The sequence below is a fragment of the Lissotriton helveticus genome, chromosome 11, assembly GCF_964261635.1.
Source record: "Lissotriton helveticus chromosome 11, aLisHel1.1, whole genome shotgun sequence".
Classification (NCBI taxonomy): Eukaryota; Metazoa; Chordata; class Amphibia; order Caudata; family Salamandridae; genus Lissotriton; species Lissotriton helveticus.
The window spans coordinates 421,186,462-421,202,448 of NC_136072.1; positions in this window are offsets into that span (position 1 = coordinate 421,186,462).

Genomic DNA, 15,987 nt, shown 5'->3' on the forward strand with positions numbered 1-15,987 from the left:
TGGTGGTGCAAGGAGGCGCAAGGCGCAGGGGCTTGTAAATCTGCCCCCTAGGATTGCAAATCCCAGCTTAGTCTACGGTCACCACTGCTGGCATGCCGTGTGCAATGTCCCTAAAATGTTTTTCTCAATCCAGTTCTGGGTAGCTCCATTCCAGTTATTACAGCTATGCCTCCCCTCAAAGCAGACTACTTCCTGTAGGAATGCATCCAGAACCCCTCTCCCAGGAGGCCAGGCAGAATCATTTTCCAAGTAGAAGCACAGCTCCTTCAGCAGATTGTTTCAGACTTATTCAGGTGATGTCCATTCACCTCTAGGAAGCTGGTTATCAAGAACTCCAGCCTTGGATCTCAGATCATGTCACTAAATTCCTGCGGGGTGTCACCTACTGTGATCAGTGTGACATTCTGGAACATTGACTAGCAGTTTTTGTAATTCCCTGGGAACCCATTATCAGACATGACTTGTGTGTTGCAAATATTCTGCCCTGGAACTGGTTCAAGGCAGTTGCTTCACTTTGTGTATCTTCCAGAACAGGCAGGCTCTTTTGCTCCTCATGATGGCAGGAAATAGAGGTGATGCTGTGTGACACCCAACTCTCACCTGATACCAATCAGACTTTGGGGAGCTGCAACTCTGAGAGAACTAAAGGGGCAGGTCCTTTCAAAGGCTAAACATGCACATAAAAGTAAGCCGCTTTCACGGGACTCCACACACCTTCCATCTAATCTAAAGTGAATGTTCCAGGAAGAAACAAAAAGGCATGACACAGCAAAACGTCAGTTCTGCATTTCTAAAGGTGGTCCTTTCTCCATCCTCCCATCATGTCAGAGTCTGGTGTTACACAAAAGATGCAGGAATGCTGATATTGTGCAGTGCCAGTTTGTCAGGCTACCTTCTGCCTCAATCTTGTACAACATACTTTCAGTGGCAAACCAAGATGAATTCCACTGAACTTCCATTCAAAGTTGTACACCGTCAAGACACATATTACTACCCACCAATGCTACACACATGAGTTACCCGGGCACACAAGATGTAGCAAGGGACTTGGCTACATGAGATTAGACCGTTATCGGGTCGAGGCCTGTAGTCCACTTTTTGAAGTGCAGAGAACATGAAAAAGGCCTACTTTGTGACTATGATTAGTGAAAAGGGCTCCCCCAAATCACAGAGCCCTGCACTGGGTCTGGTGTCCATTAAGCTAAAATGGTCCTCGGTATACATGGATGATGGTCGCATACGCAGAAGCCAAAGCATCAAAAACACAGAAGATACTTGAATTTGGGTAACTCTTGACCAGAGTATATGATCGCATCATCATGCAGTAAACATTCCCGTCCCAACAAGGGCCGAACCTGCTATTCAAAATTTTGGGAATGTAAACTAGGATGTTTTTGTCGAAATGCATTGAATCTATGTACACACCAAGTTACAAAGAAAAGTCTGCTGTACATTTCGTAAAGGACAATTTAGGAGTTCCTAAAGGAAAGTGTCGCACGCAAATCTAGCCCACATCAGAGGATACAACAAGACGGCAAGGAAGAACATGGCAGTCTAATTTGAAGCAATACAAAGCACAGTCAACAAAAACAAGGAGTGGCAAAAACAAACCTGGCTTACCTAGTAGGCAGCCGCAGGCAGCAGTAATGCACGTACAGATAAAATGCACACAGGCAATACATATAACACAATCAAAAACTGTACCCACAGGCATACCAACAACATGCACGCATGAATCACAAAGGCAGTGCATACACCTGTGCTTGCCTGTGTGTATGATGAGTACCTGTATGTGCTACCTGAGTCGAGCATCAATGCATGGTTTCTGTGTGCCTGTAGGCCAGTTTGTGCTCTTTGTGCCTGTGTGACTGTACATCTTCCTTGTTTGGATGTGTATTGTGCACACATATGCACCTGTAGTGCTGCTGGTCAGTGCATACACTATAGGCAACTCGTTATTCTTACGTCCGAGAAGACATTTTGGATAGCAGCGAGTGGGTCTATTCTGAACAGATTTTGGACTCTGGAACCTTGTGGAGCCAAACTGTTTATTCTCTCCCTTTGAGAGATGATCACATATTTGGAGATACTCCTCGCTCTGCATTTAGATAATATAAATGATGAAATCACTTGTTATTTTTTGGGAATTTTCTCAAAATGAAGAAAAGCGCCAATAATTCACTACTTCTGGTTTAACAACAATGCAAATTGATAGTGGTTGGTTCGCCTGTTACTTGTCTTTTAGTGATGTGAGAGATAAAGTGTTATTTAACGTGCGGTTTGCTTTTCATCTGCATGATGAGGGCACTTGGCAAAGACCTACCATACTTCTCAGAAATGACACATCACCCTGCTTTGACAGCATTTATCTTGTGACTTGAATCTAGAAAATATTATAAACTGTCTTACTGTGAAATTAGCTCTGAAACCGATTTGTGATATAACTTCCTCTTTAAGTTTCCTTTTATTCTTATCCTTCCTCTAATTCAACAGGATGATGGTTTCCCTCAGCGGATGCCTTGCATCCTTCATTTTCTTTGAACAACCCGTGACCTGGTGCTCAAAAGTGGCACGCGAATTGTACTTTTAGAGGAAAATCACAAAGTGTAGCCATTTTTCATTTTCATCTGATGTTTTGGACAGCTAGGTGTACATTCATATTAAGAATGTACAGCCATGTATACACTTTAAAAAGGCCATCCCCCATGTTTTCGGATGTCCAGCATCCTCCAAACTCTAAAATATACTCTATGGGTCCACATAACTGGGCCTTGGTTTTTGTTACAATAATTATTGCAACTATAAATTCTGACACTGAGGTGTTCACAGTTTATCAAATGCGATAATTGCCACCTATTATGAGTTTTACACATCCAATAGTTCAGATCACATTACTTTCTACATCAAAAACCACACATCCCTGTAATTAACAGGCATTTTCCTCCCTAAAAATTCTGGCAGGTTTTACATGCAGAAATTTAACGAGTAATGTGTATTTATTAGGGGTGGGCGGAGAGCTCCGCTCTGCCCAAGGAACTTGCGGAATGTTGCCTACTCCACGTATCGCGGAATATGCGGAGTAGGCAGCACCACACACACTCCGTGGCGGAGCATAGTTGGCACTAGCCCCCGCCTCCCTCCCGCCCAATAACAATTAAATTAGAGGTGTAAAAACAATATAAAAGTAAGTTATTCGTCTTACCTGCGTCCCGAGGCTCCTTCTTCCACCTTCATCACAACTTCATCATCAAAATTGCGAATGCGCGGGCCTGCGCATGAGCAGTTTTGATGAAGAAGTCGGCGATGGAGGAGGAAGAGGGAGCCCCGGGACGTCGCATCTCAGGTAAGATGTTTCCCTTACTTTTAAATGTTTTTTTACCTCTCTAATTTAATTGTTAATAGGGTGGGAGGGAGACGGGTGGTGCCAGGGCGGGCTTTAGAGCTGGTGGCGCCCCGTGCGTGAATCATTTTTGGCGCCCGCAAACCCCATGAGTGCCTCCTCAGATTCTCACACTACCACTGGGCAAAATTGCCCTTCACCTCTCCACTTATAAATTATTGCAAATCACTGCCCCCCTGAGGTCAGCGCCCCCTTCACAGGTCAACGTACATGTGAGCGCCCAGTGTGGCCGCACCAGTTGCACTGCCCTAAAGCTGGCACTGGGTGGCGCGTAGTGGGGCTACGCAGAATGTGGAGAGATTGTTCCCCCCTCCGTGGCACTCCGTGTAGCCTCACTATGCACACTACACCCACCCTTAGGATTTATTGCAACTGGGATGTACAGGGTGATAACAAAACACAAAACTCATAATTCTGATATAAGCATTAACAGACATTACGACACATATCAATAAGAACTTGTCCACTCTCAACAAGGGGCTAGGGATCAGATTACATTTTTTAGCGGACAGCGTAATCTGCGTTGGCCTGGCAAACAAATTAACATCCGCCTGGCAGAAACTCATACACCCACAAATTTAGATTATGGCCGCTAAACCAGCGGTCATTTCTAAAGCATTGTCAGGAACCGCTGTCACAGCTGTTCCCTGTCAATGCTCTTTAAACTTTGGCACATTGCTCCGTCAACATGACCAAGGGGTCCATCAAATGTAATTTATTGTTATTTTCAAAAATAAACTGCTGAAGCGGAATTCTCTATCTAAAAATTTTAAAAAATGCCCCCTCGCCATGGGAGTTAGCAACCATGGTGAGGGGGGCATAAGACAGCTTTCCCTGTCCCTTACTGGCAGGGTTCTCGTGGCGGTCATAGGCAGTGAAAAATGACCTCTATTTCCCCCCACCTAGATTAGGTGAGCCTATAAAGAGGCCAACAGCAGATGGACCTTACTCCGTTGGGTCGTTGGAGGGGTGTAACCATGGCGGAGATGGAGTAGTCTCTGCCATGATTACACCTATGATCCACCTGCATCTAAATTTGGTGGGCAGGTCATCATCTTGATGGCAAGGATACTCCATCCCTGCGGAATATCCTTTCCACCAAGATATAATTCAGTCCATAAGGCTTTTAGATAATCTTATGTGCCTTTAAGCTTTTCATGACACAGATATTGCAGTCAATCTTCAAGTTGGGTTACCGTTCTCTGAGCTATGGGTCATTGACTCTCCCGTAAGGGAAACAACCTTACAACGCAACTTTTACAATGCACTACCATTACAATGAAACTTTTACAACGCAACATCCATTACATCGCATGCCATTACAATGCAACCATTACAACGCATGACACTAAAACGCATACCACTACAACGCATGTCATTACAACGCATACCATTAAAGGTATAGCATTACAACGCATAGTACTCCTACACTATCCAACACTTACCCTACTGTGGCACCCCCCTGGAGTTCGAATAGTAATTTTTCCCCTACACTATCCAATACTTACCATACATGCAATGTAATGTTATGCGTTGTAATGGTATGCGTTGTAAAGGTAGTATGCGTTGTAATGGAATGCGTTGTAAAGGTAGTTTTTTAAAATTCATTGTAATGGCATGCGTTGCAATGGAATGCATTGTAGTGGATGTTGCGTTGTAAAAAATGCATTGTATGGGTATGCGTTGTAAAAGTATGCGTTGTAACGTCATACATCTTCCAGTACAGGCGTCCCCTCGACCAGTCTTCAAATCAGGTTTCAGTCAGTGAGTTTCAGTCAGTTGAGCCTCAGACTGGTCCTTATGGTCAGAAGATCTGTTTCTCAACGTCTATCATTTCTCCTGTTCTTGCAAGTATGAAAAGCACCACAATATACCCCGAGTCTAGGTTCCTTCCCTGCTCCAGTGAAACAGCAGTGCAATGTGTCCTTTACTTGCTGCTTTGTCCTTGCGGATGCAAACTAGAGGCTCCGGAGACCAGGAGTTGTCAATGACTGGGAGCAATGTTCGCACCATGACTCAGTCAAGCTTGCAGCCACCTTCAGAATCCTTATGACCAGCCATTTAAGTTAGAAGCAGCTTCACCAGCTTATTTCAGATTCCTATACTAAAGAGGGATGGAGGAACAGGTGGCTGTGGATTGGGAAGGCATGGCTTAGGTGTTTCAAGTGTGTGTGTGCTATTACTGACCAGATCAGATAACTGCCAAACCTGTTTAATTACATGAATTTTACCAGGGCAGGGTTCCTATTTGGGACAAAGAGGGTTCTAATTTGTTACGTTCTCAATCCACTGCTGCTATTTGTACTGCTGTTTTAAATTTTATGAAAACTGTATTTTTTAATAAGAAAACAGTATGAATTGCGCATGAAAATGGTGCCTTTTAAATTCAAGTACTCTTAAATTCAAGTACATTTTTAAAGTAATAATGCTTTATTTTTAAACGTTGAGCTTTAGGGATGAGAGATATGTCATTGTATAAACTGGACACGTGAATTGTAAGTATTATCTTGGTATGTTATACTTTTATGGTCTAATCTGAACCGAATAAAGGGGCATATTACCAAGGGCCTTATCGCCGCTTTAGTGGGAATTTTTCCCGCTAAAGCGGCGATAATTTAATCGCCCTATTACCTAGCTGTCGCTAACACCAGTTAGCGACAGCTAGTAGGAAATAGCGAGCTTCTGGGGGCCCACTTTGCATGTCAGCGATATATATCGCTAATGACATGCAAAGTGGGCGTGCCAAGATGTTAGTGACTGGAAACAGTCGCTAACATCGCTAACTCCGATTACCAACTTTTGGAAATAATCGCGCTAAGCACGATTATCTCCAAAAGCTAACGCCTGCCCAGAGCAGTTGTTAGCAGTGTTATCCAATGGTAGGTGGATAACATGGCTAAGAGCATTTGCTCGGTAATGCATGAATATCGCTGACTTTTCAGAGATATTCATGCATTTCGGCCGATTTTTATCGCTTAGGAGATAAACCTTGTTAATAGCAAGGCTCCTAAGCGATACAAATAGGCGAAGCACGGCGATATAAATATAGCCGCTGACCAAGCTTAGCGATATTTTTCGCTTATGCTTGGTAATATGCCCCAAAGTTATTTTGACTTGGCTATTTGGGACAGGCAAAAGTACGTAATGGTTATTTCCTCTAATATTCATACTTTTGAAGACAATTAAGTTTAATACACATAATATATGTAACTGGTATTTTGAGCGACATTTCTCCGCAGGTATATATATATCCCTTGTGTAGAACATTCACTTGAAATACTGCACGAGAGCGGTTAATGGAGAAAAGAGGGAATTCATGTAAGTTTTGTAAGGGTCTGCTTCCTGAGGTGCAAATATAAAGGACTGTGCCCCTGCCTCAACAATCAATCAGCCATTGTCAGCTGCCATTTTCCACCACAGCACGGTGAGGGGGGAGTAGCCTTCTTCCGTTATAACTGGGGGTACTCCATGAATGCACCCCAGTCCAGAAGTATGTTTTTTTCTGTTGGGGTGCAAAAATACAGACCACGTATTTCTCCCAATGGACGCGTGACATCAAATGAATCTGAGAAAAAAATACAGTCTGCCTAAAAATATCGAGGGGCAGAAAATCGCTACATAAGAAAAATAAATAAATAAACACACAAACAAACACATTAATTAAGTAATGCAGTAAACGAACACATAACGAAATAAAGAATATTCTGGAACTTTCCTTTATCTACCCCATTGGGAGCGCTGTTATATGGCTCTTTCCTAGCACAGAGTTAACACCATTCACTACAAGCAATTATATTGCATTATTAAAGAATGAGCGCCAATAATGATCTTCGATGTGGATTTGTGGAGGTGTGCCTGGTATGTTTGCATTAATGTGGATCTCACAGGTGTTTGCATGCTTTCTCACAAAATTCTACATGACAAGCCAGAAAGTGAGCACAGCTATGCCATCTGAGCAATACTGCACTAAACACCTCAATTACAGTTGTTTGAAACAACAATTCGATAAGAAAGGATGTCAGGCATCCATTCTCCTTTTTGGCGTTTCTGGCCAAGTGAAGGTCTAACAGGGCGAACTACACAGCTGTATTATTGTGAAATGGAGGTCACTCACAGTTTATCATCCATGTAATGGTAATGTTTAGTGGCATAGCACTTCCTTATTTTTCATGTGACTCCAATTAGTTTATTAATTTACTGAATTCTCTCTTGTATATCTGATGACGAAAAGGAGACCCTAACCCCTGCAGAGAGGGGCTAGTCTCCTGGGAGCTTTTGTGGGGGTGAATTAGCCTTGTTGTGTTTGTGCTTTAAGACATGTATACCTCAAGAAATAGCAACCAGGGTGAAAAGTGATGAAGAATACAGGTCACATTGAGGACCAGAAAAAAACAGAGAGCCATGGCCAGTGAAGGGCCTTAGAGAGGTTGGTGTCCGTGGCAGGATGCCGGTAGACTGCCTGCACTTTCTGGACCACCAAGGGATCCCTGGAGTAAGGCTTTGGAGAAATATAGTAGAGAGGCAAGGCGCATCCCTTCTCATGTTTGAGACCCACTCAAAGCTTGGGAAAAGCTGTGGGACCAACTCTATGTGGGCGAGTGGGGTGTAAATAAGGTTTTGCATGTTCCCATGTTAGTGTTCCTTCATTAGATAAAACCTTGCAGTGTCACGCCCTGAGGAACTGCTTCAAATAGAGCAGGAGGCTCAGCGAGAGGTGGGGAACAGAGCATGAGATGCCTTATTTGCTTAAAAATGTAAGATGTCACCTGGACAGGAGGCTGTTGAGTATTTTGCAGTTCTCTTATTGTCTGTAACTTTCTGAATGACCTTTAGAGAGAGCAAGGTAGAGGGAAACTGAGCCCTGGTAAAGTATTGGTTTGTGGGAACAGAGTATGGTGAACCTGGAGAACACAAGGCTTGAAGGGCCAACCCGTGGTTTGGTGGTTGCAGATTGATAACAGAATACTGAATTGATGGTAAAGGGGTATCTTCTATCTGGAAAGATTGTATGGTATGGAGGCCTTGTTCTCTTTGAGGACACCCTAGTTGTCAGAGGTTCACTCATGTTCCATTTTAAGATTGATGGGTAGCTAGAAAATGACTATAGAAGAGGGGCTCGAAAAATTCCTCATGGTTCCAGTTCCAAGTTCTCCATGACCTAGAGAGAGAGTGCTCTGCAGGGACCCCAAAGGACTCCTGAGTTCCACAGCTCATGTCTTGGAGAGCCAGTCTCCCAGAGATGAGGGGGCAATTCCTGAGTTCTCCACTATCTTGTTGGAAGAGCTGAGTAATGGCCTGGTGTTTGTGATCCTGTCTGAACTGCGAAGAGAGTTATTTATTATTTATTTTTATTTAACAAACTTATAAAGCGCAGCTGTCACCATTGCAGGCATCCTGGCGCTTATAAGATCTGATGAGGCGGAAAGAGGAACACAAGGAGTGCGAGCTTCAAACAGTTACCTTGGGGAATAGCCAGGTTTTAATCATTTTTCTGAAAGGCAGGAGTTCAGTGATGTGTCTAATCTCAAGCGGGAGAGTATTCCAAAGTATGGTGGCTGCTACTTCAAAGGATCTCCCTCCAGCTCGGACCTTCCTGAATCTGGGGACCACTACCAGCCCAGAGTCTGAGGATCGAAGTTGTCTGGTTGGAGAATACCAGGCAAACTTTGATTGCAAAGGGGCAGTGCCAGATCCATGAAGAGCCCTGAAGACTATGCAGAGGGCCTTGAATTGTATCCTCTGTCTGATTGGCAGCCAGTGAAGTTTGCCCAGGGCAGACGGTCCATGAGATCTTCTCAGAAGCCCTAAGGCCAGCTTGGCCACCACAGATTGGACCCTCTGCAGCCTGTCCAGCAAAAAACCAGGAGAGCCAAGCAGGAGGGTATTACAATAGTCCAACCTGCTGAGGATGGTACACCTAACCACTTGGGCACGAGTATGGATAGGTAGGAGAGGCAAAACTTTCCTCAACGATCGAAGAATGGCAAAGCAGCAGGCGGACGTCTTTTGCACGTGCGTCTCCATACTAAGCCTTTGGTCCATCATGACCCCAAGATTGCGGACTGATTTCACAGGTCTTACTTTGGACCCACTTTCCGGGGACCAAAAGTTGTCTGGGAATGGCCGGGGGATCTTAGTTCCGGCGCTAAAGAGCACCTCCGTCTTCCCAGCATTAAATTGGAGGGAGTTGTCCTTTAGCCACCGAGACGTGACACGCAGGCAGTTGTGGAACATCTCCACAGATGTAGATTCCTCCCCTTCTAAGGAGAGGATCAACTGCGTGTCATCAGCATAGTTGACAATCCTGATATTAAAGCTTTTAATCAGAGAGATCAATGGTCTAAGATACAGATTAAAAAGAATCGGGCTAATTTCCGAGCCCTGGGGCTCCCCATGTGATATTAATGAAAAGGCTGACTGAAAAGGGGGCATGGATACTGCCTGCTGCCTATCCTGCAGGAATGATTGGAACCATTGCAGCGCTGTTCCTCTCACTCCTGCCTCGGACAGCGGACTAAGCAGAATCTTATGATTCACCGTATCAAAGGCGGCAGACATATCAAGCAGGATCAAAAACGCTGCCTGACTTTTGTCTGCCCGCCTTTGAAGCTCGTCCATAGAGGTGATTAAAGCTGTTTCGGTGCCGTGAGCAGGCCGGAAGCCGAATTGATCCCTATCCAGTAGTTGTTGACATTCCAGTGGAAGCGGCTCTGCAGGCAGATGACTGCTTGAGGAAGAGAAGAGCAGCTGATCTATGGAGGCATGGGACACCCTAGAAGAATTGACTGAATTGAGGGAGTGCGACCAGTGCCACCTCAGCGTGTGTCTCTTGGCCTGGCTACACTGTAACCTGCTGACTCAAGGGAGTGTTACCAATGCCAACTCGAATCAAGGAGTGGGTCTCCCAGAGTTCCAATACATGTCCTGCCAGTAATCGCAAGTCTGCAAAGTTGACAGCATGAGATGGCAACTGCTGTAATCTGTAATGCTGCAGTAGAAGACCGCTTTGTAATAACTTAACAAATCAAAGTAAAAGGAACATCGAAGTGAAATGAGATGCTTTCAACTCAAATATTTCCAGGGGAGATTCCTGAAATATTCTAGTGCAGGATTGGCCACCTCCGTTCCTTATCAGATCTCTCTGTAAATCAGATGGCTTTCGAATCCATTTCTTAGGATATGTTTGCCATAAAATGCATCATCCAGCCACATTTTTTTCAAAGTTTCTTCAGCATGATAATTTTCAGTGCTGTATTGATCTTAAGCCGCTCACACTCTCTCGATAAGACAAATGAGCAATTTGGCACAATTTTTATGACCCTCTTTCTAGAGTTCATCGGTTGCCACTGCCATGTGGCCAGGTTTGGGTATGTGACTTGTCTGAGGGGAGATGTTCACTCACTTGTTTCTGAGATGGTTCTTTGCTTCAGGGTGTTCAACCCTATGTAGGGCTCACTATTTGTTCAATGGATAGGTAAAGAAGGTCGTAACATCAGCCATTTTTGCAGAAGACTGGGAAAAGAGGACAGGGTTTTATATGTTTCCACGTGTGGGAGGCAATATCATAATCCATTCCATTTTAAATAAGGTGATGATGGATTGAATCCTACTCACAAACTATCCTTAAGAGTTGGATAGGTTCTCTTGCTGGAATACCATACTGAGTCTTTATCAAGTAGAAGGCCGTTATTATTAGAATTAATGATTCATTTTTAGTGAATCATCTCGATCAGGGAGGAATAAAAGACCTGTAGCTCTATTAGTGAAAAGCGGCACTATGGATGTTGAGCGATTTATTTTAAGTATCTTCACTACTATTATTCATAACAGGCTTGATTTAGTGGACGGGTTACTCCATCACAAACTTGACGGATATCCTGTCTGCCATATTACAAGTGCAATTGGATAAATTGCACTTGTATTATGGAGGACGGGATATCGTCAAGTTTGGGACGGGGTATCTTGTCCGCCAAACTCTAAGTCAAGCCTGTAGTATCTAAACAGTGGGCTGCAGGAAGTGGCAAGGTAAGTGGCCTTACCAACACTTCCAGCTGCACCCTGTTTTAAATAAACCCAACAGAAAAAAAAACACATCAACCAAGCATTAGCAAAGCCAATAAGTCTCATCATTGCATGCTACTCTCGTTTCAATGTTTTTTGCCAATGTTGTTCAACATTAGCAAAAATATAAAATAAATAAATAAATAATTTAAAATGTGTCAGTACACAGGCACACATACATCACAAAACCTATGGCAGGTTTATACAATGTGGGAGTTTGCCTGACATTGTACTGCAAACTTGGACTGATCAAAGAGTAATGGCCAAAGCTGCTGACTCTGAAATTGGGGAACCACTGTCATGCCACTCATCCGGAGTACTTGTCCGCAGAGATGATGCTGGATCTACACTCACTCCTGGGGCAGAGCATGATCAAGGATATAGAACCCTCAAATCAAGCGATGTCTCCAAAGGGAATTAGGGTAGGGACAAAGTAAGTATGAAATGAGAGACTTGCGTTTTTTGGATCTACTGTGAATCCTCTAGAGGGCTGCTTTCCCCGCTCTTCGAGCCCTTGGATAAGTTCTTCGGAACAGTGTAACAGATCGTGCTACAACAATAATAAAAGTTTATTACTAAATATATCACTTTTGTGCATTTGTGTTCACGTTCATGCACATACATAAGTTTGTTCACTTACATGCAGTCCATTCTATTACAACAGAGAATTTACAAATAACCAAGGGGCATATTAGCAAGAACCTTGTTAAAATTATCGGCGTTTTAGCGGCAGGAAACTGCAGCTAAAACGGGGATAATAGGCTTGCTAATATGCGTTATAGAATTCCAATAGAAGCCCAGGTTCGATGCCCTGCACATCTAGCCTGGGCTTCTATTGGAATTCCATAACGCATATTAGCAAGCCCATTATCGCCATTTTAGCGGCAGTTTCCTGCCGCTAAAACGCCGATAATTTTAACGAGGTTCTTGCTAATATGCCTCCAAGTCCTGTCCTTGATAAGAATTCGGGACTCCTTAAGAGCTCCCAATAATACATGTACATACCAGGGTTAGTGAACAATAAAACAGCACAGGTTCTCAAAATGGAATTATCCTGCTCAATACAGGTGAAGTCTTTGCGTTGTAACAAACGCAAGCACGTCCCCAATGCCACAATGCACGCAACAATGTGTCTCTTATGCATCAGTAAATGTGATTGATATTTCAGAGGTGTGAGGTATCTTTCTTGATAAAGGACTGCTCCACCTAAGCAGAACCTTTAAGCCACATGAACTAAAGCCACATGAACAGCGAGGCAATGGTTTATCATATTTATCTTACAGAACACCTGTAATAAGACATATGTATTTCTTCCTTTCGAGTGACCTCAGATATTCTCCTTTTTAGCATGTGGCACCATGTGAAGGGCTGACCAACCCAGAAAGAAAAGGCTGGCAACTGTTTTTGTTTGTGATAAAACCCAGGTGGATGGCTGTTTAAGTTATATGTGTTACCAGTAAAACATTAAAACCGGGTACCTCATATTAGCCTTCCTGCATAATGCTCACCTCCTGGCCATCGGACTGAAATGCAGCTGCCACTCCTGGCACGCCCTTTGCTACACCTGCCACCTGCCCTTAAGTAGCTGTGCTTGGTATCAGAGTCAAGTGTGCAACAGGGTTCAAGAACTAAATACTATTCTAGGAGTGTTTAGAGATGGCTTTTGAATCAATTTCTTAGGATATGTTTGCCATAAAATGCATCATCCAGCCACATTTTTTTGAAAGTTTCTTCAGCATGATAATTTCCAGTGCTGGATTCATCTTAAGCTACTCACAATCTCTCGATAAGACAACCGAGCAATTTGGGCAGAGTTTTTATGACCCCCTCTTTCTAGAGTTACTGCAGGTTTGAAGGAGACTGTTGGAGGCTTGAGAGAATGAAAACGTATCATCCCTGTCATTTCATTTTGAGTCTATGGGGCCCATCATCTCACCTCTGATAATCCTGGCATTCTGGTAAATCAACGTCAATGACTAACCCCTGCCTCTGCACCTAAACTCCTTCCTTCTTTTTGACTGTTAGTATGGCCATGATAAAATCTTACACTAGGGACAACCGTTTTAATTTATTATGTGAAATTGTTTTAAAACCCATGCTCTTAGTTTCTGATAACGGATCTGCAAGCTAGGTTCAAGTCAACTCTTTGGCCAACCGCCCTAACCATCTTTTGTCTGTCACCATTGCAGAGATCTTTCCGCTCTGTGCATCATTGTGCAGGAGCTCTGGTGCACCGTAGGAGTATGGTGGCTGAAATGCCTATTTTAATACTCGCTTTGCCGGTCGAAAGCATGACGTTGTTCACTGGAACAAATGCAACAGCGCGGAGGGGGCGGTGCAATTGCTGTGGTCGATCAACCTTCACTTAAAGCCACAGAAGGAGTTTTTGCTTTCAGGGAAGAGACAAAAAGAGTGCATTTTTGAGTCATTTGTGCTACAAGCCAACCACTGTACAACCCCCATTTTTAACAAAGATATTTGATAATGTGTAACTGCCGAAATAATTTCCACTGTGTTAATTGAATGCTTGTTGCACCAACGTATTCAAGATTAGGTGCCATTGTTATGTTATTTTGTTATACCAGTTCCAAACACACACCTACATACCTCCATGCTATGAATGTTATTGTATATGATTAAAATCGTGACACAATAGTTAACTAAGAATTGTCAACATTACTCAAAATAGGCCAGCTGTGGCCAACTAATTATTAAACTCAGATGAAACTAAAATACACCATTATTGTTTACAAAGTAGCAGATTTAAGTCGAACTCGAGTAGTTCATCCAGTGTGTTTTGTTTTGTTCTGAATACACATATCACAATTTACCAGTTCTTTGCAGATCACAATCTTTTTCCATTTACGTAATTTACACACTTTCCTAAATTTCTGTATAGTACTCTGCCAAAATTTAATAACAGGCTGATTATTCGTTTGCTTTTGAAAGTACAACAGTTTATTGTAGTGACCTGCAATATTTTTCATTAAAAATTAAGCAAAGCTATTTCTGTGCAGATCAAACAGTGCGTGGAAAATTCTGCTTAAGTGATCAACGGGCTGTAAACCTAAGGCACAGTTGCAACACAAACTTTACTCTGTTACGGGATTCCACTACGTCTTATTCATGTTAGTAATGTATAGCAATCGTAAGCACAGGAAGTTGTGTTTTATGTGTGACTCAATGGAGGAGCCTGCCTGGGATGTATGTAAATGTAATATACTAAGGGAACTCATTGACGAAAGCACGTTTTTGAAAATCGGAATTAACGAGTTTTACTGGATCACTACTTTGGAAATCGCAAAGTGTGAGGTTCTATGCATTCCAGTTACTAAATTGCAATTTCTCAATATTCATACATTTTTAAATTATGTTTCCTCTTTCTGATCTGTTTTCATTGTAAATAGCAAATCGGCAATCACAATTGCAAATGTTGCACTGTCTTCGAATTATCACATCGCTGTTCCAGGAACTGTTCCAAATCAGTCATTCGGGGTGTTAGAAATTGGATTTCTGGTTGACTGGGGTATGAGCCCTGATCAAGCAGTAACCACAATCCTAGTCAATGTAAGGCACTAGCAGACCACAAATTAACTCGTGCTCACCCTCTGGTATCTTGACACAGAGAAGTCATGCTTAACTTTAGAGGCAATCAGCCACATGCATCAAAGGAAATTGCATTCGCAAACGGTGCGAATCGCAAAATTCGGCCGTTTGCGAATGCAATTCCCATTTTTGGGATGCAGTAACATTTTTGCATTTTTCGCAATTTAAGAAATCGCAAAAATGCGATTTCTTAAATTGCGATTGCATTTAAGGAATCTCAAATTGAGATTCCTTAAATGCAATGCAGCAAACTTAAAAAATGTGCGAATTCGCAAATAAAGGGAGCAAATTACCATGAAGTTGACCTTCATCGTAGTTTGCAAAAACTTTGAAAAATGCACTAAAGTGCATTTTTCAAAGTTCCATTTTACACACACACACATGCCCTTGGGACATGTGAGTGAGCAAAATGTACTTCTAAGCAGATTTCAGGGGTGCAACAGGGTGTCCTTTGGACACCCCTGCACCCTTGAAATTGCATTCTTAATTTGCGAATTTCTAATGGTGAATTACAAATTAAGAATGTCTTTCCATTCATTCCTATGGGCCTCTAGGCCCATAGGAATGAATGGGGAGGTATTCCTTAATTGCGATTCTCAATTAGAGAATCGCAATTAAGGAATTTTAAGAAATCGCTATTTTAATAGCGATTTCTTGATGCATTGCAGTTTGCGATTCCTTAATTGCGATTCCTTATTTTTCGCAATTAAGGAATCGCTAAATGCAATATTGATGCATGTGCCCGAATGTGTTAAGTATTTGTGCTACTCTTCAAACAGTGAAAACACAAGACAAAAAGATTCCACACCAGGTAAGAAGCAAAAAAAAAATAAGACCAAACAAAAAAAATCCAATGTGTAGAACTTGAGTTGTGAATTTTAAAAGAATAAACTATAAAATACCACTTGGAAAAAAGAAGT